The following is a 27,775-nucleotide window of genomic DNA, read 5'->3' on the forward strand; positions in this document are numbered from 1 at the left end:
ATAGATAAATATTGGTTAGTGATCATGAAAATCATGAGCTAACAGGGCTGTTTGAATGAGGGTTCAGGCCAAAGACAAGCTCAAGTGTTCAAGTGAGAGACCGTGCAGTCTTCGCATTCTGAAGGAGTGTTATACTTAACTGATTTGCAGCAATCAATCTGAGAAGCATTCAAACTTTGTAACGTTCTCTGGCACATGTCCAGCCAGAATCCTTCAAGTTATTGGCTCACAAGTTCACCTGGCACCAAACAAGAAATATCCCAGCTGTTAAAATGGCTGGTTCGCCCATTCAATTGTCATTAATAAGCCAATCTGACTGGTTCATAATCAACAATACCCTGGGAGTGCTGTCAGGCTGTCTACATTATTGTGTCTGGCATGGAAGGTTGACTTCTTTCCAAAGTTCCATTAGCAGGTCTGTCAACGCGAAGCCAGCTCAACCACAAGCTCCCCTCCAGAGCAGTTCCCTCCTCCCCGATGTAGATGGTGAATCACAAAAGGGGTTAGCAGAGGAACTTCAGAAGGGGGTAAATTCAAAGGAGATGTGAGGGACAAGTTCTTTTACACAGAGAGTGTTGGGTACCTGGAATGCACATTCTGGAGTGGGGTAGAGGCAGATACATTAGAGATGTCCAAAAGACATTCAGATAGGCATATAGATGTCAGGAATGTGTGGATTGATATGGACATGGTGTAGGCAGAAGGAATTAGTTTAGTTAGCTGCTTGATTACTAATTTAATTGGTTTAGCACAATACTGTGGACTGTAGGACCTGTTCTTGTGCTGCACTCATCTATGTTTTATGTTCTAAGTGGAAATTTAAACGAAGACAACAAAATATTTAGAGAGAATAACGCAAAAGTTGAAAAGCCCTCAGAAGTAATTTGAGTTTTCTTTTAATGTCTGGTGTTAACATTCCAGCAAAGGTATACTAGCGTAATCTTCATTTTTGCGTTGGTGTCACAGTCCGGGAACTAAACACAAGCAGAACCAGCCACCACTGAGGGAATGGACTTCCCAGACTACCACTGGCTGTTCTACGGTTAATGATTCCACTGAACTCTATGACTTTCAGGCCTGCAAATATTGAACACTGAGCTGAACTGTACTGAAGTATACCTTTTGATTTTGTGTTTTTTATATTCTAACTTTTTGCTTGTATTTTTCTTGCACTTTGCACGATTTTTTTGCATGTTAGGTGGGAGGAGGGTTTGCGATTTGATGTTTTTGAACAGGTTGGTTCTGTGGTTCTTCTTTGTTTTGTGACTGTGGGAAAGACAAATTCCAAGGTTGTATACTGCATACATATTTTGAGTCTTTGAATACAGTACTGTGCAAAAGTCTTATGCACATATATATAGCTAGGGTGTCTAAGACTTTTGCACAGTACTATAGTAATTTTATTTGTATTGCACTGTACTGCTACTGCAAAAAAAACTAATTTCATGACATATGTGAGTGATGATAAACCTGACTCTGGTATGGGTGTCTAGTGTGGACCAAGTGGGAAAGGAGCAGGGAAAGGGTTGGGAAGAGGGGAAAGGAAAGAGGAGGGAGAAGCACCAGAGAATGATCAATAAACCAATTGTCTGGAATCAAATGAGCTTGCCTGGTGTGTCCCATGGCTCTCCACCATTGCCGTCTCCAACATCTTTTGCTCCCACCAGATTTACAAACTCGCTCTCCGCTGCACATTGACAAATACAGTACTACGCAAAAGTCTTGGGCATATATACAGTATATAGCTTGGGTGCTATATTTTCATAAGTATCTAAATGTAATGCCTCCTTTCACATTTGAAGGCTGCCCAGAGTTCTATGCTACCATGATGCTGAGTCTTATCCCTATCACACTTGGAATGTTGTCTTCAGTTCTGGTCACCTCATTATAGGAAGGATGTGGAGGCTTTAGAGAGGGTGCAGGAGGAGATTTACCAAACTATTGCCTGGACAAGAGGGCATGTCTTATGAAGGTAGGTTGAGCAAACAGATGACAGGTGAGACCAGATGAGGGAGATGGCGGATGGGTGGGGAATGGGGAATTAGTATGAACCTGGGAGGTGATAGGTGGAAAAGGTGAAGGGCTGAAGAAGAAGGAATCTGATTGGAGTGAAGAGTGGATTATGGAAGCAAGGAAAGGAGGGGAACTGGATGGAGGTGATGGGCAAATGGGGAGAATGGGGGGGGGTGCAAGAGAGAATCAGAAATAGAGAGAAGTGAACGGGGGAGAAATTACTGAATATTAGAGAAATTGAAGCTCATGCCATCAGGTTGGAAGCAACCCAGACAGAATATGAAGTGTTGCTCCTCAATTGCCTTCTTTCTTTAACATTTAATTTGAGTCATAGAAGGGAAGCAGATTCTTCAGACCACCAAATGCATGCTGACCATTGTGCTTCCTGTCATACTAATCCTACCTCATCCTATCTATTCTCCTACATTCCCATCAACTCCGTCCATATTCTACCACTCAGCTACACACTTTACAGAGGTCAACTACCTGACTGACCAGCACATCTCCGATAAAGTGGGAGGGATCTGGACCATCCAGAAAAAAACCCTTGTGATCACATGGAGAACATGCAAACTTCACACAGACAGCATCCGGATTCAATGCAGGTCAATGAAGAAGTGAAGCAGCTTCTCTACTAGTTGTGCCTCTGCATCTGATTTCACAGGCTTTGAATTTACTTAATAATGTTATTTTTAACGTATTTCCATCTGTTACACTAGTTTTATGATATCTCCAAATCTGAGAATCATTTCACAGACTAAGGGCAATGATACTGTTCTGATGTCCAGCTTTTGCAGTTCTTCGAGCCTCTTGCAATGTTTCAGGGAAGATCTTCATCACTGCCAGTCACTCGTCAGTGGACCCCAGTGTGAAAGCTCCTTGGCAACCAGCCTACTACCAGCAGTTGTGAGTGGATCACAGACGGATCACAGATTTGGATGAATTTATTGTCAAGTACATTCAGGTGCAATAAAAATCCTTGTTTATATGAAGCTGACAGAGTAAGCAGTAATAATAAACACAAAGCAACACTGAAAAAACGCTGGAGGAACTCAGCAGGACAGGAAACTTCAGTGGAGAGGAATAAACAGTCGACAATTTGGTATGAGACACTTCATCAGTACTTGGATGCAATGAGATGAGGATGAATTTCTTTAGCCAGCGGGTTGTGAATCTTTGGAATTCGGTTGTACATTTCGGAAGAAGAAAAAATCGGGCAGATTATTATTTAGATGGGGAGAAAATTCAAAAATCGGAAGTGCAAAGGGACTTGGGGGTCCTCATGCAGGATACCCTAAAGGTTAACCACCAAGTTGGATTGGCGGTAAGGAAAGCGAATGCTATGTTGGCATTCATTTCAAGAGGAATAGTGTATAAAAGTAAGGAGGTGTTGATGAGGCTCTATGGGGCATTAGTGAGACCTCATTTGGAATACTGTATGCAGTTTTGGGCTCCCTATCTTAGAAAGGATATACTGATGTTGGAGAGAGTTCAGAGAAGATTTACAAGGATGATTCCTGGAATGCAGGGGCTAACATATGAGGAGCATCTGTGGGCTCTTGGATTGTATTCATTAGAGTATAGAAGAATGAGAGGGGATCTCACAGAAACGTTTCGAATGTTGAAAGGGTTGGACAGAGTAGATGTGGAAAGGTTGTTTCCCTTGGTGGGTGAGTCCAGGACAAGAGGCCATAATCTTAGAATTAGAGGGTACCCAGTTAAAACAGAGATGAGGAGAAATTATTTTAGCCAGAGGGTTGTGGATTTGTGGAATTCGTTGCCACATATGGCTGTGGAGGCCCGATCATTGAGGGTGTTTAAGGAGGAGATTGACAGGTATCTAATTAGTCAGGGTATCAAGGGATATGGGGGAAAAGCCGGAAATTGGAACTAGATGGGTGAATAGTTTAGCTCATGGGGGAGCTGCGGAGCAGACTCGATGGGCCGAATGGCCTACTTCTGCTCCTTTGTCTTGTGATCTTGTGATCTTGTGAAATGGCTGTGGAGGCCAAAGCGGAGGTTGAAAGGTTCTTGATTAGTAAGGGCCAAAAAAAGGAATCTCAATCTGAAATGTCAACTGTTGATTTCTCTCCATAAACGCTGCCTGACCTCATGGGTTTCTCCAGCGTTCTGTGTGTGCTGCTCTGAATTTTCAAAGTCTGCAGAATCTCATGTTCATAATAAACATAACAATGACTGCAGCAACAGGCATAAAGCAACAGAATGGTGCCGAGATTGTACCTCAGTCTGAGGTAGTGAAAAAGGAAGTGCTGATTCAAAGATTCAAGATTCAAAAAACTTTATTGTCATTCTAACCGTACATCAGCTCTGCAGGGCAGAATGAGACAGCGTTTCCCAGGAGCAGTGCAATCATAACATAACAAACGCAACACTAAATAATAAACATAACAATAAATAGTAAAACACAACAGCCACATATCAGTTAAAATCAAGTTATAAGTGTCCAGTGCAAGTTAAAAGTGTCCAAAAGCAGAGTCAGGTAGAGCAGCTATTTAGCAGTCTGACTGCCTGTGGGAGGAAGCTGTTTAGTAGCCTTGTGGTTTTAGTTTTGATGCTCCTGTAACGTTTGCCTGATGGCAGAAGAACAAACAGTTCATGGAGAGGGTGTGAGGGGTCTTTAATGATGTACCGTGTCTTCTGGAGGCATCGACTCTGAAAGAGGTCTTGGACAGAAGGTAGGGAGACCCCAATAACCTTCCCTGCTCCCCTAACCACCCTCTGCAAGGCTTTTTTGTCGACAGCACTGCAGCTGGAGTACCAGGTTGTGATGCAAAAGGTCAGCACACTCTCAACCACGCCTCTGTAGAATGTAGTTAAGATGTTAGTGGGGATGTTAGTGATGTAAACAATAATGGAATAACAGAGAGAGGGAGGGTTAAGGGGATTCAGCTCAGATTCAGATTACTTTATTTTATCACATATCTATCAAAACATGCAGTGAAATGCATCCTTTGCATTAACAACCAACATAATCTAAAGATGAGCCAGCCGGTGGTGTAGTGGCATCCGCACCAGAAGCAAGTGGTCCAGGGTTCGAATCCAGCCAGCTCCTTACATGCTTTCCGCCCATGCTGGATTGTGCATTGAGCTAGCAACTTGATCCTGTGAAAAACAGACAGAAATGCTAAAGAAACGGCAAAGTTGCCACCCGATGCGACACAAGGCGCGGAAAGGGAAAACAACGACAATCTAAGGATGAGCCGGGGGCGGCCTGAAAATGTCGCCACACCTTCCATTGCCAACATAGCATGCCCACTACATTCACAAGCTACAACAGCACCAAAGCTCCATCCCTTCTTTCCACCCACTCACACACACAGTCTTTAAATCATAGGACAGTCTGCCGCATGGACTCCAGCCTCCAGTGGACACGCAGACTTATAGATGTTGGACCTCTGACTTCCACAGTAATTTATCCAACCTTTTATCCCATATACTCTCTGTGACTCTCTCACAACTGAGGGATATTCATCATATATTAATTCAGAAAGGTTCGTTCTCAACATAGATGTGCTCAATAACTTAACAACAGGTTAAACTGACTGGAGGTGAAGTGGATTTACTTCAACTGAGACCAAGGACATGGCAGCCGCACTTGGAACGAGATGTGAAAGAGGCGATTGGTACAGAAATCTGACAGCAGTGGGGAAGAAGCTGTTCTTAACTCTGGAAACTGAGACTTTCAAACTCCTGCAACACACATAAAAGTTGCTGGTGAATGCAGCAGGCTAGGCAGCATCTCTAGGAAGAAGTACAGTCGACGCTTCAGGCCGAGACCCTTCGTCAGGACTGTTTCCTCGTGTTTGCACTTTCAAACTCCTGTAACTTCTCCTAGAAGGTTGAAGAGAGAATAATAGGATGGCCAGGAGAGCAGGCATCGAGGTGGGGACTTTCAGTGGATGTACAAGCCTAGTACAATCCTACCTAAAATCTGCGATCACACTCCTGTAGATGATGCATCATAACACATAGGTGCAGGTGGCAAGTGCTGACAGAATAGGGCTTGGCTGTGTGGTGCAATCTCCTGTCAAGTATCACAGCGGCACTCCTGAGCTGTCTTACAAGAAAGAAAATTCAGACAGCATTTACAAAACATTAAGAAGGAAAAAAACATGTTTCTGTCATATTTTTCAGAAGATCTGAACTTCCCCTCCCGAAATGTTTCACAACCCACAAGGTGATTCTGATATGAAGTCACCATTGTAAGGTAGACTACTTGTGCACTGTAGGCTCACGTTAAACAAGGATGTGAAGTGAACAGACAATCTTCTTCTGATATTGATTGAGAGATATATATTGGCAAGGGCACTGGAGATAAATGTATGGAGGAGCATTTGATGCCTCTGGTCTGGTACTTGCTGGAGTTTAGAAAAATAATTCAGCTTCACCTTTGTTTATAAATCATATCTACATGGAAACATACAGTGAAATGCATCATTTGCATTAACAACCCAAGGATGTGCTGGGTAAAGCCCGCAATGAGAGGGGATCTCATTGAAACCTTCTGGATATTGAAAGGCCTAGACAGATTGGATATGGAAAGAATATTTCCAATCGTAGGAGTGTTGAGGACCAGAGGACATAGCCTCATAATACAAGAACATCCCTTTAGAACAGAGATGAAGAGCAATTTCTTTAGTCAGAGAATGGTAGATCTGTGGAATTCATTGCTACAGATGGCTGTGGCAGTCAAGCCATTGGGAACATTTAAAGTGATGAAGTGGGAAGTGGGAACATTGATAGGTTCTTCATTAGTAATGGCATCAAAGGATATGGGGAGAACTCAGGAGAGTGGGTTGAGATGGAAAATAAGTCAGTGGTTATTGAATAGAGCAGCAGACTCAATGGGCCGAATTACCTAATTCTGTTCCTATGTCTTATGGTCATTCAGGATTAAGGATTTTGTTCCAAAACGTTTACTGTCTATTTTCTCCACAGACATTGTCTGGTCCACCAAGTTTCTTCAGCATTTTCTATATTGCACTGGAGGTAATTCTACTGTTTTCCTCAAAGTAACCCATAGAATAATTTACGTTCAGCTGGGAGAGCAGAGAGCATAAATTTTCAAGGCCTCGTTCAAAAGACAATACATCTCTCAGAGCCGCACCCTCTCAGTGCTTCAATGAAGCATCAGCTGCCATTTTCTTGTACCGCGACCCCCCCCCCGCCCCCCGGGAGCAGAATGTGGGCACCTGACAGCAGCTTGTGGAGAAACACTAATAATAAACCATCTCTGGTTGAGTTCTACGGTTTACTTACCATCCTGTGGAAGACTAGAGGTGGCTTCCTGTCGAGCTTGATCCCAAGGAGAACGCACTTCAATTGGAGATGCCATATTTGTGCTCCACGGTAGCGTAGTGGTTAGTGCGACGCCATTACAGCTCAGGGAATTCTGGAGTTTGTAGTTCAATCCTGGCATCCTCTGTGAGGAGTTTGTTTGTCCTCCACATGGAATGCGTGAGTTTTCTCCAGGTGATCTGGTTTTCCCCTGCAGTCCAAAGAAGTACCAGTTAATAGGTTAATTGGTCATTGTAAATAGTGCTAGTGTTAAATCAGTAGGTTATGGGATGGGTGGCTCATTGAGCCAGAAGAGCTGGTTCTGCACTGTGCCTCATAATAAATGTTTCAAAAAGGCAACAACCTTCATTACTGACCCCCGCCACCTAGAATATGTACTCATCCCATTAGTACCATCAGGGAGAAGGTACAGAATCCTGAAGGCACACACTCGACATTTTAGGAACAGCTTCTTCCCCTCTGCCATCAGATTTCTGAATGGTTCATGAACCTTCTTCACTTTTTCTCTCTCTTTAGTAACTACATATTTCCTTTTTATATATTTCTTATTGTAACTAAGTATTTTTAATGTATTTCACTGTACCGCTGCAATAAAACAACGCACTTCATGACATTTGTCAGTGATTCTGATGGCGCTAACGTTAACTATGTTTCACTGCCCTATTTTCTTTTCCCACCCTCCAAACTCATGATGTACATATGTTAATCATTATTGTTTCCACCCAAGTTTTTGCTGCAGCACAACATTCCTCAGGGCTGGTGCTGCAGATTCACTCCCTGCCATTCATAGGAATATATGAACGTAAGAAATGGGAGCAGGAGTCGGCCATCTGGCCTGTCCAGCCTGCTTTGCCATTCAATAAGATCATGGCTGATCTGGCCGTGGACTCATCTCCACCTACCTGCCTTTCCCCCGTAACCCTTAATCCCCCTACTATGCAAACATCTATCCAACCTTCTCTTAAATATATTTACTGAGGTAGCCTCCACTGCCTCATTGGGCAGAGAATTCCATAGATTCACGACTCCCTGGGAAAAACAGTTTCTCCTCATCTCCGTCCTAAATCTACTCCCCTGAATTTTGAGGCTATGTCCCTAGTTCTGGACTCACCTACCATTGGAAACAACTTTCCTGCCTCTATCTTATCTATCCTTTTCATAATTTTTTATTTCTATAAGTTCTCCTCTTATTCTTCTGAATTCCAGCGACCAGTCCCAGGTGACTCAATCTCTCCTCATAGTCTAATCCCCTCATCTCTAGAATCAACCTGGTGAACCTCCTCTGCACCACCTCCAAAGCCAGTATATCCTTCCTCAAGTAAGGAGATCAGAACTGCATGCAGTATTCCAGGTGCGGCCTCACCAGTACCCTGTAGAGTTGCAACACAACCTCCCTGCTCTTAAATTCAATCCCTCTAGCAATGAAGGCCAACATTCTATTTGCCTTTTTGATAACCTGCTGCATCCGCAAACCAACCTTTTGTGATTCATGCACAAGCACTCCTAGTCTCTCTGCTCAGCAGCATGCTGTGATTTTTACCCCCATTTAAATAGTAATCTGCTCTTTCATTTTTCCTTCCAAAGTGGAATGCCTCGCATTTACCAACTCTTGCCCACTCACTTAACACATATTTTTCTCTCTGCAGACTCTCCATAGCTTCTGCACAATTTGTTTTTCCACTCAAATTCCCAGCCTATTCCCCTCTCCATCCAAAATTTGGCAAAGCCCTGCTGCAACACCACTCTTACAGTCAGTGGCCACTTTATTAGGTCCCTCCTGTGCCTAATAAAATGGACAATGTATGTTCGTGGTCCTCTGCTGCTGTAGCCCATTCACTCCAAGCTCGATGTGTTGTGTGTTCAGAAATTCTCTTTTGCACACCATTGTTGCAACACATGGTTCTTTGAGTTCTTGTAGCCTTCCTGTCAGTTTGAACCAGTCTCACTATTCCAACCTCTCTCTTGAACAAGGCATTTTACCCACAGAACTATCACTCACCGATTTTATTTTTTGTTTACACACCACTCTTTGTCAAGCCTGGAGACTTCTGTGCGTGAAAATCCCAGGAAATTAGCACGTTCTGAAAACACCACGTCTGGTATTAACTATCATTTCATGGTTAAAGTGACTTGGATCACATTTCTTCCCCTATTCTGATGTTTGGTCTGAACATCAACTGACCATGTTCGCATGCATTTATACATTTAGTTTTAGGAATGGCTGATTAGGTATTTGCATTAATGAGCAGGTGTGCAGGTGTACCAGATAAAGTGCTCCCTGATTATAGGAGCAAACTGGAAGATCACACAAAGTTAGTGTTTGAAATAACAGATAACTTATTAAAAGCTGTTGCACACCAGGAGACCAGCCAAAGCCGATCAACCTGAGCATGAATTCGGCAGAGTGTTTACATTCTTAGTTGAGCACAATACAAGTAAAACTACATTTTGATAACTGACATTAAAGTTGCTGGTGAACACAGCAGGCCAGGCAGCATTTCTAGGAAGAGGTGCAGTCGACGTTTCAGGCCGAGACCCTTTGTCAGGACTAACTGTTAGAGAAGGGTCTCGGCCTGAAACGTCGACTGCACCTCTTCCTAGAGATGCTGCCTGGCCTGCTGTGTTCACCAGCAACTTTGATGTGTGTTGCTTGAATTTCCAGCATCTGCAGAATTCCTGTTGTTTTTGTTTTTGATAACTGGCTACAGGAAGACTCAATTAAGTAAAAGACTAGGTCCTGTTTCTAGAAGAAAATGATTATTGCCAGGTCTAACAGGAAATCTAATTAGTGAGGTTCCTGACACTAGAGAGTCATTGCTGCTGCATTCCATGTCTCTAGTTTTGTCTGTGGTTCCCTGTTACCACATTATCATAATCCAAGTTGCTATTTACGAGTGAATAACTCTCACAATTCCCTCAACATTACACTGAAGTATGTCGTTTGCATCAACAACCAACACAGTCTGAGGATATGTAGCAAAGGTTTTAGTATGACACCATTATATCGAGGGGTCTCTGAGTTTAGAGTTCAATCCCAGTGTCCTCTGTAAGGAGTTTGTACATTCTCCTCATGGAATGCATAGCTTTCCTTCGGGTGCTCTGGTTTCCTCCCACCGTCCAAAGTTGTACCACTTAGAAGGTTAATTGCTCATTTTAAATTTTCGCATGATTAGACTAGGGTTAAATCTGTGTGGGCACGTGGCCAAGTGGTTAAGGCATTCGACTAGCGACCTAAAGGTCGTGAGTTCGAGCCCCAGCCGAGGCAGTGTGTTGTGTCCTTGAGCAAGGCACTTAACCATACAGTGCTCTGCGACGACACTGGTGCCAAGCTGTATTGGCCCTTGCCCTTCCCTTGGACAACATCAGTGTCATGGAGAGGGGAGACTTGCAGCATGGGCAACTGCCGGTCTTCCATACAACCTTGCCCAGGCCTGCACCCTGGAGAGTGAAGGCTTTCCAGGTGCAGATCCATGGTCTCACAAGACTAACGGATGCCTTTAAAATCTGGTGTTGCTGACAGCAAGACTCAAAGGGCTGGGAGGGCCTATTCTGCACTTTACCTCTAAATAAAAAAAATTAAATAGATCTACTGGGGGCAGCCCGCCATTGGTGCCACGGTTCCAACAACAATAAAGAATGTCCACAACTTGCTAACCCTAATCCGTACACATTCTTGGCGTGAGCACCCAGAGGAAACCCATATGGTCATGAGGAGAACATCCAAAATCCTTGCAGACAGCGGGCAGAATTGAACCCCAGTTTCACAGCTGGCACTGTAAAATGTTGCACTTGCCCCTGATGAGAAGGTTTACATTTACTTCCTTATATTCTCATGTGCAGAACTTTTTCCGCGAAGAGATGCCAACGACAGTATCAGTTACACTTTAGGGCAAGAGTGAGGATTTATGTCGATGGTGAGCTTCTTTGGTCACAGGAGCTGGCTGTTGTCCTAAACACACAAGGTTCTGTTGATGCTGGAGGAACTCAGCAGGTCAGGCAGCGTCTATGAAAATGAATGAACAGCCAATGTTTCAGGCCAAGACTCTTCATCAGGACTGGAGTGGAAGGGGAAGATGCCAGAATGAGAAGATGGGTGGGGGGGAGGAGGAGAATAAGATAGAAGGTGATAGGTGAAGGCAGGTGGGTGGGCAGTTATCCTGCCTATGTACTCCTCCTATCTCAGAGCCTTTTGAGAAGTGGGTGGGTTGCAGTTGGATATGGAAGGCAAATACAGATGCTACAGACAAGCTAGGGAAAGAGACACTGTTGGGGATGCATCAGCGGCCCAGCTGGCAAATACATCAGGAATGTAGTAGGGGTTCACCCTGCATTGAGGAGGAGAGGATGAGCACACATGAGACTGTAACTGCTGGAATCTGGAGCATCAACTTACTGGAGGACAGCAGGTTAGCAATATCTATGGAATGAAAGGAATTTTTAGCTCCCGCAGACGCTGCTCGACCCACTGAATTCGTCCAGCAGATTGTTTGTGATTGAGAAAGAAATTATGTCCGCACTGTAATTATCCTCGTGTCGCAGACGAGGTTGAGGAACTACACTTCCTCATTCTGATGATAAATTCTTCGTGGATCTGCAATCCAATGGCTCGTGGCCCAGCCGAAATATCCTCCAATCCTCCACTCAGAGAGTCCAGTGAGAGTTGGAGGCAGGGGATGATTGTTGGTGGCTGCTTCACCTCTACACCAAAAGTCAGCTGCCTCATTGCTTGGATTGTCATCCCAAGTTGAGGGGTTTTCTTGGAGGTGGTAAAGAACAAATTAATAAAAAGAATCTCATTCAACAGGAAGTAGGTGAAAGGAATTAAATAAATATTTGATGGGAATAAAGCTATGATGGGTTATATTTAAGATAAAAATTTCTTTATCCTGAAGGAAGTTATTGTTGCAAGGTTGCTCAATCAGAAGTATATACTTTAAAATACAAAATGTTGGGCCAGCTGGTGGCACAACGACATCGGCGCCGGACCCGGGAGCAGAGGTTCCCGGGTTCGAAACCAGTCGGGTTCGCGCCCGAGTAGGCTTTCCATCCATGCCAGGTTGAGTGTCGAGATCACAACTCGACCTCGTAAAATAAAGGGAAAAATACTGCAAAAATATCTCTCTCTCTCTCTCTCTCTCTCACTCCGCACCTTGTAAAAGCCATGAAAAAGACATCATCACAAACGCACGCACGTGCAGACGCACAGGCACACGACAAAAAAAAACAAAATGTAAGCATTGAAGCATTGTAGTAATATAAGCATTATAGTAAAAGATCAGGGACAGGATTAATTAAAGGGCCCTCTCCCTTCCCTTTCTCCTATGGTCTATTCTCCTCTCCTATCAGATTCTTTCTTCCACAGCCTTTGACCTTTCCCACCCACTTCAATTCACCTATCCTCTTTCTCCTCTCCTCCTCTCCCCACCTTTTTATTCTGGCATCTTCCCCCTTCCTTCTCAGTCCTGAAGAAGGGTCTTGGCTTGAAACAAAGTCTGTTTATATTAACTTCCATTAATGCAGCCTGGCCAGAATTTTTGTGTGTGTTGCTCTGGATTTCCGGCATCTGCGGAGCCTCGCATTTTGTTAATTCAAGGGCTCTCTTCAAGAGAAACAGAGTTAATTTTGGGGCTCTTAAATAGAATAGGTCTCAGACTTGAACTGGTTCTCTATCCACAGATGCTGCCTGACATGATGAGTATTTCCATTACATACTGTGCCCAGCGTTTGCAGGATTTTGTTGACTTTGATTCCTTTCAGAAATCTGCTGCAGGTGAGAACAGCCCCATTCCATGCTGTAAAATAAGGTGGCATTGTTGTGAACATAAAAGCATACTGTGAGTAGTGCTAACTCTTTTTCAAACTCAACTTCTTTTGTTACACCATTAAATACAAATTGTATCAGGCCACTGCTAATGGTTTCGACACCTTCAGTCCTGTCAGCGTGTGTTATAGGCCTGACATTAATGGCTTGAGCAGTCAGCTCTGTTACACATCTGTCAAAGGGATAGTGTATCTTCCTATTCTATTCAAGCTGTTTTCTTTTTTCAGAATGCACCTTTGAAAAGCCAACGGGAGTGACATTACCCAAAGACCAAAATCCTTTTTGAAAAGGAAAAAAGGGCTTTTCAGAAGGAACAACAATAATTGACAGCCAGAAATGTAACTTTCTCACCCTCCAACACATGAGGGAAGAGATAGCTGAACGCTACCATTGTCTTGTATAAGAGTACTTGTGAAAGCCAATGTCAGATGACATTCTATATTCCCTTGATTCACTACATTGTGAATCCAGCGATACCTGCAACTTCTGGGAATCAAATTTCCTGGGTTGTCCCCTCACCTCTCACCTTCCACCTTAATATTAGTCTTCAAGAACAGGCATTGTCTTTCAACAATATTATAACTGTTGGGGGTGGGACTGAGCTCCCATGTGTCTCCCTTAAGTTAACACAGAGTGCTGACCGTGCGAGGATCTTCATGGAGCTTTCCAAAGCACACGATGTTTTAAAAGGCAGATGCAAAAAATTAGGGGCAGCTTCCCGAAGTTTTATGTAGTGTCTTTGTGCAGTGCTTTCAAACAACTGAAGAAAACAAGAGAGTTCTCCCCAGGGTCCTGGCCAAATTTTATCCCTTAACCAAATTTCCACTAAAATAGAGTAAACATGAGTAAGATGCAAAATGATTGGAAGGACTTTTGCCAGCTATTGCAGGACACCTGTTATCTGAACTTAGGATCATACTGTTTGCAAATTGATTGCCTAATCAAAGTTCACTGTTCAAAGTAAATTATATTACCAAAGTACATATATGTCACCATATACAACCTTGAGACTCTTTTTCTTGCAGACATACTCAGCAAAACTATAGAATAATAACCATACAAAAAAAATGCTGGTGAACGCAGCAGGCCAGGCAGCATCTATAGGAAGAGGTACAGTCGACGTTTCGGACCGAGACCCTCGTCGACTGTACCTCTTCTTATAGATGCTGCCTGGCCTGCTGCGTTCACCAGCATTTTTTTGTGTGTGTTGCTTCAATTACCAGCATCTGCAGATTTCCTCAGGAATAGTAACCATAACAGGATTAATGAGAGATAGACCAGAGCACAGAAGGCAACAAACTGTGCAAATGCAGATAAATAGCAATAAATAATGATAACATGAGATGATGAGATAAAGAGTCCTTAGAGTGAGGTCATTGGTCATGAGGACATCTCAATGGATGGGCAAGTGCGTGTAGTTAACCCCTTTTGTTTAAGAGCCTCATGATTGAGGAGCAGTAACTGTTGCTGAACCTGGTGGTGCGAGTCGTGAGGCACAAGTACCTTCTGCCTGATGACAGCAGCATGAAAAGAGCATGGTCTTGGTTGTGGGGATCTCTGACGATGGATGCTGCTTTCCTATGACAGCGTTTCATGTAGAAGCGCATAATGGTTGGGCGGGCTTTAACCATAACGTACTGGGCCAAATCCACTACCCTTTGTAGGATTTTCTGTTCAAAGGCATTGATGTGAGTAATACTTACATTTCTGGTTGGCCTACTGTCACATTCAGCTAAAAAGGGAGCAAGAACGATTTCTAAGGATATTGTATGGACTGGAGGACTTGGGTTATAAGGAGTGTTTGGAGAGCCCGGGATTTTATTCTCTGGAGTGTGGGAGGCTGAGGGTGACTTTACAGAGGGTTGTAAAACCATGTAAGCCAAAGATAAGGTGAATAGCCAGAGTCTTTTCCTCCGGATCGGGGGGTGGGGGGGGGGCAAAACTAGACAGCATAAGTACAAAGTGAGGGGAGAAAGGCGGAAAAGAGACGCAGGAGACAATCTTTCACACGGAATCAGGTATGTGAAAAAAGCTGACAGAAGCAGGTACAATAAAACCATTTACAAGACATTTGGGCATTTACATGGATAGATATAGTTTAGAGGAATATGGACCAAACATAAGCAAATAGGGGAAACTTAGTTAGGCTCCCTGGTTGGCGTAGACGGGTTGGGGTGGATCCGAATCAGGTTTAACATCACCAGTGCGTGTTGTGAAATTTGTTGTCTTTGCAGCAGCAGTAAAATGCAATGCATTAAAAACCCTGAATTACTGTAAATATCTGTATAAAGTAGTTAAATAAGTAGTGCAAAAATAGAAATAAAAAAAGTAGTGAGCTAGTGCGTATGGGTTCAACGTGCATTCAGAAATTGGATAGAGGGGAAGAAACTGTTCCTGAATTGTTGAGTAGGTTTTTTTTTTCAAGCTTCTGTTCCTTCCTCCTGACAGTGACAATGAGAACAAGACATGACCTGGGGTGGGGCGGGGGGTGGTCCTTAATGATGGATGCCACCACTTTGAAGATTGCTCCTTGAAGATGTCCTGGGTACTACAGACATGTTGAACGTCCTGTTACCATGCTGTACAGCTCTATGACTCCACCACAGATTTGTGGCTTCCCAATTTTTCAGTATGAAGGGTTTGCAAAAACATTTAAAATGCAAAAATACTCAATCTTAAAATACAAAGTTATGTTATACTGTCAGCCCTTCACTCTTCTCAACTCTAGTCTAATTCTATGAGGAATATACTTATTAATTTAATATCAGCAGCATCAAATTTATACTTGATACTCTACACAGACTCTTCCCTGCTCCCACACACCCAGCTCCCTGGACTTTCTCCATACTGATTCCTGTATTCATAGACTTATTTGAGGGAAATGGGTTAAAATCCCTCTGAGAAACTTTGGCAGAAGAACAAGGGAAACACACGGCAACTGGCACATTCGTTCATTTCTGGTATTTTTCACTAATTCCAGGAAATTGAGAGACCACACATATGAAACTTGCCCACTCTTCATCTCTGAAGTTCAGGAGCTGAAACTGGATTTGTGTTGGTCTAAAAATTGGCAACATCACACTGGTCATCCATGATATTTATTTAGTTATCTGCCATCCAACAGGCTGGTCCAATGAGTTCAGTAGGAAACACCTGGCAGCATACAACGGCTGGCAAAAGTAATTCCATCCCACCACATCAGTACATCAGAGCCCCAGATTATAGACAATAGACAATAGGTGCAGGAGTAGGCCATTCGGCCCTTCGAGCCAGCACCGCCATTCACTGTGATCATGGCTGATCATCCACAATCAGTATCCATTTCCTACCTTCTCCCCATATCTCTTGACTCCACTAACTTTAAGAGCTCTATCCATCTCTTTCTTGAAAACATCCAGAGAATTGGCCTCCACTGCCTTCTGAGGCAGAGCATTCCACAGATCCACAACTCTCTGGGTGAAAGTTTTTCCTCAACTCCGTTCAAAATGGCCTACCCCTTATTCTTAAACTGTGGCCTCAGGTTCTGGACTGCCCCAACAACATGTTTCCTGCCTCTAGCGTGTCCAATCCCTTAATAATCTTATATGTCTCAATCAGATCCCCTCTTATCCTTCTAAATTCCAGTGTATACAAGCCCAGTCGCTCCAATCTTTCAACATATGACAGACCAGCCATCCCGGGAATTAACCTCATGAACCTACGCTGCACTCCCTCAATAGCAAGAATGTCCTTCCTCAAATTTGGAGACCAAAACTGCACACAATACTCCAAGTGTGGTCTCACCAGGGCCCTGTACAACTGCAGAAGGACCTCTTTGCTCCTATACTCAACTCCCCTTGTTATGAAGGCCAACACACCATTAGCTTTCTTCACTGCCTCCTGTACCTGTATGCCTACTTTCAGTGACTGATGAACAAGGACACCTAGATCTCACCTAGATTAGTGAATGGACCTCTAGCCTCTGCGGCTCTTTATGGGTTCAAATCCAGATGTTCGACTCAAAAATGATGGGACATTGGCATAGCCATACCCCAATCTCTTTTGTCCACTATGGTCAGGAAGGAGGTACAGGAGCATAGGACTAGGACTGCCAGACTGGATAACAACTTCTTCCCTCAGTCAGTGAGACTAATGAATACCCTGCCACCACTGAGGTCTCATCACTAGGTCAGTGAGCTATCTACTGTTTACCTGTGCTGTGCATTACATGCACATTGAATGATATTTTATTAACTGATTTGTGGTAATATTTTGATTTAACTGTTGTGTGTGATGTATGTTTTGTGGGCGTACCATGGTCCGGAGAAATGTTGTTTTGTTTGGTTGTATACAGTATATGTGCATTCAGATGATAATAAACTTGAACTTGAATTTGAATTTGTTAGTGGAGCTGCAGCTTCAATTACCCGGGAACAATCCCGATATAGAACATTACAGCCCTTCAGGGCTGACTTTTTAACCGACCTTAAGATTAAACTCAGACCTCCCTCCCATATAAACCTCCATTTTTCTATTACCCACATCTTTCTATCGTAGGACACAGTAGCAGAATTAGGCCATCCAGCCTATCAAAATCTGCTCTGTCATTCCATCATGGCTGATTTATTATCTCCCTCAAACCCATTTTCTTGCTTTCTCAGGTAACCTTTGACACCCTTATTAATCAAGAACCTATCAACCTCCATTTTAAATATATCTAATAACCTGGTCACCCACAGCAATGAATTCCACAGATTCACCACCCTCTGGCTAAAGAAATTCCTCCTCATCTCTGTTCTAAAGGTACGTCCTTCTATTCTAAGGCTGTGCCCTCTGGTCCTAGACACCCTCACTATTGGAATCATCATCTCCATGTCCACTTTATGTAGGCCTTTCAATGTTTGGTAAGTTTCAGTGAGATCATCCTCGTTCTTCTAAACTCTAGTGTGTACAGGCTCACCCTGCTGCAGGTTTTCCCTGTAACTGTGAATGTCTCATCTTGAATACATCTGGTTAGTCGGCTGGTTGGCCACATAACAAAGTGTCCAGTTGAGTTGGGCAGTGTAGGGGTGGGAGCTGATTGGAAGGTGGGGAAAAGAAAACAGGATTAAATTAGGATTAATGTAAAGAGATGCTCAGTCTGTTTCAATCTGTAAATATGTAGGCTGATAAACAAGTGGAGTATTGAAAGATTGCTACTCTACCAACACTGCCATCTTCTGCATGAAATAATGTTTTTTTCTCGTAAGTGGTTGTGCAAGTTCTCTTGGAACCACTCGGCAGGAGAGCAGGAAAGTTATTCCCACTGTCAAAGTTCAAATTTCAAGGAGAATTTATTATCAAAGTACATATGCACTCGGTGGCCACATTATTAAATACACCAGTACCCCTGTTCATTAATGCAAATATCGAATCAGCCAACCATGTGGCAGCAACTCAATGCATAAAAGCATGCAGACATGGTCAAGAGGTTCAGTTGTTCAGACAAAGCATCAAAGTGGGGAAGAAATGTGAAGTAAGTGACTTTGACTGTGGAATTTTTGTTGGTGTCAGATGAGGTAGCTTGAGTATCTTGGAAACTGCTGATCTCCTGGGATTTTCACACACAACAGTCTAGAGTTTATAGAGAATGGTGTGAAAAACAAAAAAAACATTAAGTGAGTGACAGTTCTGTGGGTGAAAATGCCTTTTTAATGAGGGAGGTCAGAGGAGATTGGCCAGACTGGTTCAAGCTGACAGTAACTCAAATAACCACATGTTGCAAAAGTGGTGTACAGAAGAGAATCTCTGAACACACAACACATCAAACCTTGAAATAGATAGGCTATAGCAGCAGAAGACCATGAACATATGCTAGGTGGCCTCTTAATTAAGTATCTGCTGCCCTATTAATGTGACCACTGAGTCTATTTTAATAACTGTGCCATTTCTAACTTTCAGAAAGTAGCATCCGAGCACGGACTATGTGAGTGCAGGGTGAAATGATTTTTCAAATAGTTCTGAGGCCTCTATTCTCATGTGTGATGGGCCAAGATTCTAACTCGAGCCAAGGTTTCAATCCCTCCTTTTCTGTCTTCATCAGTAAGTCAGTCATTGAACCCAAGGGCAGAAAGATAAGCTCTGTGATCTCACCAAATACAAAAAAGTTGGAAAAGGCATCAAACAACAGGAATTCTGCAGATGCTGGAAATTCAAGCAACACACATCAAAGTTGCTGGTGAACGCAGCAGGCCAGGCAGCATCTCTAGGAGAGGTACAGTCGACGTTTCAGGCCGAGACCCTTCGTCAGGACTAAAAGGCATCAAACAATTTTTGTCACCTGTTAACTACTGAGAGCTGGCATCCTAATTTATGAAGTCATTTTGGAGAATTAGGCGAGCATTTCCAACCTGGAACACAGCCCCATTGAATTTTCGGGACCTGCCATTTCAATGTTTTTTTTTGATATTCTATATTTTTCATGACTTTCAGAGGAAGGGCTCGCAGTGGGAGCATGCTCTTGCTGGATGTGCTCAGACCTCATTATTAGGATACATTCTGCTAAGAGCAATAATGCAATCTTGTTAGAACACCCTTTCAGTAAAGTATGTTCTGATCTGGTGCTCCAGAACATCCCATCCACTTCACCTTATTTTCCTTTACATGTCAGTGCAATGGGTTAATCTAGTAAGTGGCCAGGCTAATAATTGATGAAAGGTGAAAGTTAAACGCATAGTGTGGAGAAACCATAAAGGCTTTGATTTTTTTCATGCATCTGCAGTGAACCCCCCATCAAAAATAAGACCTTAAGACAAAGGAACAAAATTAAGTTATTCATCCCATCGTTCTGCTCCGCCATTCATTCGGGGCTGATTGATTTTCCCTCTCAACCCTATTCTTCTGCCTTCTACCCGTAATCTTTGATGCTCTTACTAATCAAGAAACTATCGACCTCTACTTTAAATATACCCAATGACTTGGCCTCCACAGCCATCTGTGGCAATGAATTCCAGAGATAAGATCATAGGATACAGGAGCAGACTTAGGCCATTTGGCCCATTGAGTCTGCTCTACCTTTCAATCATGGCTGATCTTTTTTTTTACTCTCCTCAGCCCCCCTCCGCAGCCTTCATCCCATAACCTTTCATGCTGTGTCCAATCAAGAACCTGTTAAGATCTGTCTTAAATATACCCAACGACCTGGCCTCCACAGCTGCCTGTGGTAATAAATTCCACAAATTCACCACTCTCTAGCTAAAGAAAATTCTCCACATCTCTGATTTAAATGGACACCCCGCTTGTCCTGGACTCCCCCACCATGGGAAATATCCTTTCCACATCTACCATGTCTAGGCCTTTCAACATTTGGAAGGTTACAATGAGATTCCCCTCATCCTTCTAAATTCCAGTGAGTACAGTCCCAGAGTTATCAAACGTTCCTTATATAATAACTCTTTCATTCCTGGAATCAGCCTTGTGAACCTCCTCTGAACCCTCCCCAATGCCAGCACATCTTTTCTCAGATGAGGAGCCCAAAACTGTTCTCAATACTCAAGGTGAGGTCTCACCAGTGCCTTATAAAGCCTCAGCATCACATCCCTGCTCTTGTATTCTAGACTTCTTGAACTGAATGCTAACATTGCATTTGCCTTCCTCACCACCGACTCTATCGGTGTTCTGCACAAGGACTCCCAAGCCCCCTTTGCATCTCAGATTTTTGGATTTTCTCCCCACTTGGAAAATAGTCTGCACATTTATTTCCTCTACCAAAGTGCATGACCATGCATTTTCCAACATTGTATTTCATTTGCCACTTTCTTGCCCGTTCTCCAAATCTGTCTAAGTCCTTCTGCAGCCTTCCTGTTTCCTCAATACTACCTTCCCCTCCACCAATCTTTGTATCATCTGCAAACTTGGCAACAAAGCCATCTATTCACCCTACCACCCTCTGCAACTATATCGTTCCAGAAGCCAGGGAACTACCACCCTCTGGCTTCTGGAGTCATAATCCAACATTCTGAGCAGTTCTGAACAAAGATTCTGCCTGCAAAGCCGCAGTTTTGCAATATCAATATCAGAGTGAATTACAATATACTTTAGAGACACACTCAGTGAGCTCCTTATTAGGTACCTCTTCTGCTGCCGTAGCCCATCCACAAAAAAAACCTGAATAAATTTAAATACATAAGATTAGCTTATATGCATAGACTAATTGTATACATACATTAAATAAAGTGATGCTACGTAGGTACGGAAGTATCTGTACATCAGGTGATCCTGACAGGAAATGATAAAGTACAGGTGGCGGAGATCGTGATGGGATAGGTTAATGAGTGGAGGTGTTGATCAGCCTGATGGCTTGGGGAAGTAACTGATTTTGAGTCTGTGTTAAAGACAATGCAAATTGTATGTGATTTGATTTACACTTTAACATGAAATACAATTATATTGTAGCATATCACTACATTGTAGTACCTTTTGTTAGAGGGTATCTTTTTAAAGTTTCGACTGCACTAAAAAAATCATTCAGAACTAAACCCTCTTTACCTGCTTTCCTTCTGCAGATTAGCTATTGAGGTAATTGGGTGACCACTTCATCGAGCGCCTCTGCTCCAACCACCAAGGTTGGAACTTCCTGGTGGTCAAACATTTTAATTCCCATTCCCGTTCCAACATGTTGGTCCATGGCCTCCTCTTGGGACAAGATGAGGACACCTTCAGGGTGGAGGATCATCACCTTATATTTGGTCTGAGTTGCCTCCAACCTGATGGCATAAATGTTGATTTATCCTTCTGTTAAAAAAGAATTTCACTCCCCTTCCTCTCTTCTTCTATTCCCCACTCTGGCCCCTTATCTCTTCTCACCTGCCTATCACCTCCTCTTGGGTCCCCTCCTCCTTCCCTTTTTCCTACTCTCCCACCCACCTGGCTCACCCATCACCTTCCAGTAATCCTCCTTCCCCTCCTTCCACTTTTTTTATTTGGGTGTGTTCCTTTCCTTTCCAGTCCTGAAGAAGGGTCTCAGCCCGAAATGTCAACTGTTTATTCATTTCCATAGATGCTGCCTGACCTGCTGTATTCCTCCAGTATTTTGTGTGCGTTGCTTTTGAGAGAATATATTTTCTAGAAAGGATCTACAAACTGCTTCACACATTATGCTATAAGATATCATTATCACAGAACGCAGGCTCTTGATCTCCCATTTCTGCATACAGCTCTGTCAAAAACATATTATTCCTATAATTTCCTATTAAATTTATGAAGGCTTTTAAATGGCCCTAGTCACTTGCAAGACTACAGCACTAAGAGGCCAAATAAGGAGCGTTCTTCAAATAATATTATTTTAACTTTGATTTTATCTTTCCAAGTCTAATCTATCAATGCTACAACTCTCTTATTTAAACAACCTAATTTTAAAATACATTACATGTCTGTTTTTTCTCTATTTCTTTGACTGTATTCTCCTCTGCAGAATGAGATCCAAAAATATCTGAGTGATCTCCATTGAGCAAGATTTGACCTGAGGATACAATTTATCATCAAATTTCCCTGCTTTTTTTTTCTTTCAAAAAAATCAACAAAAGGCAACTAGAATCTGGAACGTTAGGTCTGACAAGACACGCCAAAAGTAAATGAAAAACAAAAGAAAAAATTGGATTAGTGCAAGGTAAATCACAAACTTGATCTGACCTTGCAATCATGGGATAATTCCTGAGGAAATTATCAAACTCATTTTCTAAATATATTTACACGGATTAGGAACTTGCTGTGGTGTGTTTGTGTGACATGCAACACAAAAACAATATACAACAAATGCAAAGAGTAAAGAATTATATAACAGTAAGTTAGAAGTGCAGAGGCTCGAAGTTTTCGGATAAACGGACCCTGTGTCGGCTGTGGTCGGGTGCTTCCAATGCATCGACAGTTCTTGATCCCTGGAGGTTTATGGCAGGGAATTTCTCCCTTTGCCGCCTGCTATCGGGGACTCGGGAGTCGATTGACTCGGGACTTTGAGACTTTTTTTTACCGTGCCCATGGTCTGTTCTTTATCAAGTTACGGTATTGCTTTGCGCTGCTGTAACTAATTATGTGGTTCTGTCAGTGTTAGTCTTTGGTTTGTCCTGTTCTTCTGTGACATCACTCTGGAGGAACATTGTATCATTTCTTAATGCATGCATGCATTTCTAATTGACAATAAACGAGGACTGAGCGTTCTCATAATCTAACATGCCTAAATACATTAATACCAGCATGTATTTACAATATAAACAACAATATAAAACGTGGTTTAATGTGTTTAGAGTGCAGGTACGGGGTGGGGGGGTGATAGACAGTGAGGGTGGGGGTGGTTAACTGGAATGATTGATCCGATTAACTGCATGGGGAAAGAAACTTTTAAGGTGCCATGAAGTTTTCAGTTTGGTTCTTCATCAAATGATATTTTGCGGGGCATCATCATGGTTCTGCTGTTGTTTCTGCTGGTGTACAGCTCTAGAGACCCCAGGTTTGCTTGTTGTTGTGGGTACTGTCCGTAGAGTTTGCTCCAGCTTTCCTTCTTTCCTGCCTCCCATAACCCAAAGAAATGCTGGTTGGCTAATCGGATACAGTGAATTGCCTCTGGGGGAAGGTTAATGCCAAAAGAAGTCAAATGAGAGTTGCACTTGCATGAGAGTGTAGGATTTTGTGAATAAAACATGTGAGATTTTCTTATTGTGCTTAACAAAGAGCAGTCACTTTACACTGACGTTAGAACATCAGACACTGTCTCTTAAAGTGAACACAGCAACTCAATGACGGTGTTTGTGAATTATGTAGAACAGGTTGTATCATTTGTCACCCATTACATTACCCTGACTCTACAAGAGTCAGATTCAGATTCATTTATCTATCACATGTACATCGAAACATTGTTTGCATGGACAACCAACAGACCCAAGGATGAGCTGGGGGCAGCCCGCAAATGTCACCAAAATAGCAGGCCTACAATGCTCAGCAGAAAAACACAAGCAATGAGAACAAAATAACAGTATTAAGACAAGCCCCTTTCCTCCACCCCACTTCCACCACCCATCCACCTACTTGCAGACACAGGCAGGTCTCCTACCCTCCAGAGTCCTTGGGCACAGTCCCACAGACATTGGGCCTCTGACTTCTAGACATGCCAACCCAAGAGCTTCGACCATTGGGCCTTGACTTCCTGGCTCACCGACTTTGGCCTTTGACCTCCTGTATCGACTGCAATACTCACTGATCATTGGACGTTGAACTCGGGCCTTGCACAATGACTAAGCAGGTGTGCTTCTTCTTGGGAGGGTCAAAGAGTTTAAGGGAATAAGGAGAGATAATGGGACTAATAGAATTGCTCTCCTCAGACTGTCACAGGTCTGATGGACTGATTAGCCTCCTTTTGTGTCATTATAAGTGTAAGATAAGACTAATGGCTTTCCTCAAACTGACAGCTTTATTTGAAAATTATTGTAGAAAGGTATGTAGAGGATTGAAGTCTGTCAAAGGAGCAGGTTCCTGTCACACCCTGCGGATCAGGTTTTCGAGAGTTCTACTTCTGTGTGTTGATAAGTAGCAGTGAGTCTGTAGGTCAATGTAAGTGCTTAGGTAGAAAAAGGTACAATTAAGAATTTGCAACATTTTTTCCCGTATTCTCACTCACTTTTATTTCAGCATTTTCTCAGAAATATCTGAAAGCACTTCACATAAAGATTTGCAAACGATGCAGGCGTGGTTTTAAAGGTCAGTGGTAGTCACACAAGCACAGTGTCTTATTGGCCCTGCACAAACTTTGAATGCTCCAGTTCCACCTGGTCTGCAGCAATTAACTAAGCATAGTTATGGTTTGCAGTAATTCCACAGGTTGGTCTCGTTTCTTCTAACAGAGGAAGAGAAAATACTCTGGGGTTTGGTAAGGTTGCTGGAAGTGTTTGCTTGTAGAAGTTTGACTATGGCTGGATTTGCCTTAGCAATGATGCCATCCATGTAAATTAGCTGGTTAATCCTCACTGTACCCCCATCAAGGAGGAGGTACAGGAGCCTGAGGATGCACACTCAAAGTTTTAGCAATAGCTTTCTCCCCTCCTCCTGCCCTCATCAGAAGTTTGAGTTGTCCATGAACCCATGAACGCTACTCCTCTACTTTGATTTCTTCCTGTACTATTTATTAGCTATATATACTTCTTATTGCAACTTCTAGCATTGTTTATGAATTGCACAGCACTGCTGACACAATTAAGTAAATAGCAGAAAAGAGGACTGGGGAGTTGGTGTTCCTGCGTTTATGAACCATTCAGAAATTTGATGGTGTAGGAAAGAAGCTATTCCTAAAACATTGAGTATGGGCTTCCAGCATCCTCTACCACATCCCCAATGCTAGAAATAAGAAGGGGGCATTATCCCAGATGGTGAGAGCTCATAATGATAGATGCCACCTTCTTGAGAGACCCCTTTTCGATGTCCTTTATGGTGGGAAGGTTCATGCCTGTGATGGAGCGCATAAAAGTTTTGATAGGATTAGAAGTAGGCCAACTAACCTCCTTATCCTATTTTCTTCTGAACAGAAACACTTAGCTTACATAATAAAGGTCAGTACCAAACTGTCCAACTCTTACCTGTTCCAGTGAGTGAGCTTGGGACAAACCCTTCCTTATAATGGAGCATTCGATGCAAAACAATTTCTAATGAGGAAAGTGTTGTCTCTCAGGGAGCTCTGGTCCAATATGACATGGACCTGAGCCACTTATTCTCAAAGGTTAGGAAAGTGTTTGTGTTTCCACGGTGTGCAAGGACCAAAGGTTAATGTCAGAGAAAGGTTACTAAACCATCATGTAGAATATCACAAAAGGTCTTCCAATATATGGGAGAGTTAATCTGAGATATACAGTCAGTACATGGGGGTGTGAGGGAGAGCTTTGGGAGCCTAGATCAACAACAAATTTCAAAGAGCAGTGGGAAAGTCAAATACTGTGTGTGTGGGGTGTGGGGGGTGGGGAGGGAGAGAGAGAGAGAGAAAGAAGGAAAGAGAGAGAGAGAATTTATTGCCTTGGCAGGGGAAGTTAATGTTTGAAGGAAGAACATGTTGGGAAAGCGTTTGCAATAATTTGGACAGATAAGTAAACACATATTAACACGGAGATAGAAATTATCCTCAGCTGTCACTGCCAAACATGCTACAGTGCTGTAGTTATCTGTAGTAATCCACTTTGGAAATTTGGTTTCATTTGTTCATTCAAACTACTGTAATGCTTAATATCTGGCACGGGTGGGGAAATTTCTCTCCTGCAATCAAAAACCAAATTGCTGGAGGAACTCAATGGGCCAGGCAGCATCTATGGAGGGGTGGGAAACCACTGACAAGGTTGTGTTACTCCATATACTTCATAGATCGGGCCTGGACTTCCTTGTTTGTTCAAATGCAACTAAATGATCTCTCCGATGGTCTATGTCGGAATGAGCAGGACTACAAGGGTTAAAAATACAGAAGTAATGCCTTATGAGGAATACATGCAGTGATTACAATGAGCAGTACTTTTGATTTGCAGAGGACAGATCCACTAGGGAACTATGGCTGGGTATAAAAATTACGTTTTCTTCTTTGAGAGATGCATCTTAAACAAAAGATATATTTACCTGACGGTGTGACTAATGCAGCTGTTCCTTTCTTCATATATTTTAAGTGTGATAAATGGTTGCTGCCAAATATATCCTGAGCAGGTGCTTTGTGGAGCCTGAGGCTTACATCACAGGAGGACTCTTTCACATTAACCCTTGCGTGAGTAAAATTTATCTTTGGGTCTCTGTGAGTTATATTTTTGTCCAGTTTTTTTTCCCTCTGAGCTGGGTTGGGAAGGTAGTAGGATGTGAACATCAAGCAAGATTGGCAGATCAAAAATGGAGACCAAAAGAGAGACACGTACATTTAGATAGGTTTGAGATCATTTTTGGAGTGAAAAAAGAGCACTCAGAATTTGTTGTTTGCAGCTGTCCATTAAGTCCTGGGGAATTTCTGCATCATACTGCAATGGTCCCCGAAGTTTGATCCCCAGTAGGGAATGTGAAGGAGGAGCAGATGTTCCGTAAGGTTTAGAGTCATTCAAATCCAGAAGAAGGAATATTTCATTTCTATTTGTTCAAGTGTGGGCATATAGAGGACGTGGCTTTAAGCTAGTTGACCAAATTCCAATTAGAGTCATGGAGAAATGCAGGATGACACAGAGGCCATTCAGTCCATCTCATTCATGCCAACCAAGTTGTCTAACAGAGCTCTACACACAAACTACTGGTGGAACTCAGCAAGTGATGCAGCACTTATGGAGTGGGATAAGCAGCTTCCTGGCCTGCTGAGTTTCTCCAGCATTTTGTGTGCATTGATCAAAGTTTCCAGTACCCACAGAATCATTTGTGCCTGAGTTTGTCCCATTTGACTGCATTTGGCCCATATCCCTCTAAGTCCTTCCTATCCAGACACCTGTCCAAGGGTAAGATGAGGAGAATTATATTTAACAGAGTGAGTTACAGACGAAAGCATGGAGGAGAGGAAATTACAGGATGACAGAGAACAACTTTAACTGGAGAGCTCCTGAAATATAACTTAGTCTTCTGCTGTACCTACTCATGAAGATGGGCTGTAATTGATTAGTGGCACCTACGTAGAAT

General features: G+C 42.8%; 1 long non-coding RNA gene across 1 annotated transcript; it reads right to left on the reverse strand.

Annotated features, from left to right (window-relative positions):
- Positions 1-4,370: 4,370 nt before the first annotated feature.
- On the reverse strand, positions 4,371-26,835 carry LOC134355999 (uncharacterized). The gene is made up of 3 exons (XR_010020253.1): positions 26,750-26,835; positions 7,294-7,522; positions 4,371-5,136 (listed from the first exon to the last, which is right to left on the reverse strand). It is a non-coding gene; the product is annotated as an uncharacterized LOC134355999 (long non-coding RNA).
- Positions 26,836-27,775: the final 940 nt, after the last annotated feature.

Source organism: Mobula hypostoma, chromosome 13 (assembly GCF_963921235.1).
Source record: "Mobula hypostoma chromosome 13, sMobHyp1.1, whole genome shotgun sequence".
NCBI lineage: Eukaryota > Metazoa > Chordata > Chondrichthyes > Myliobatiformes > Myliobatidae > Mobula > Mobula hypostoma.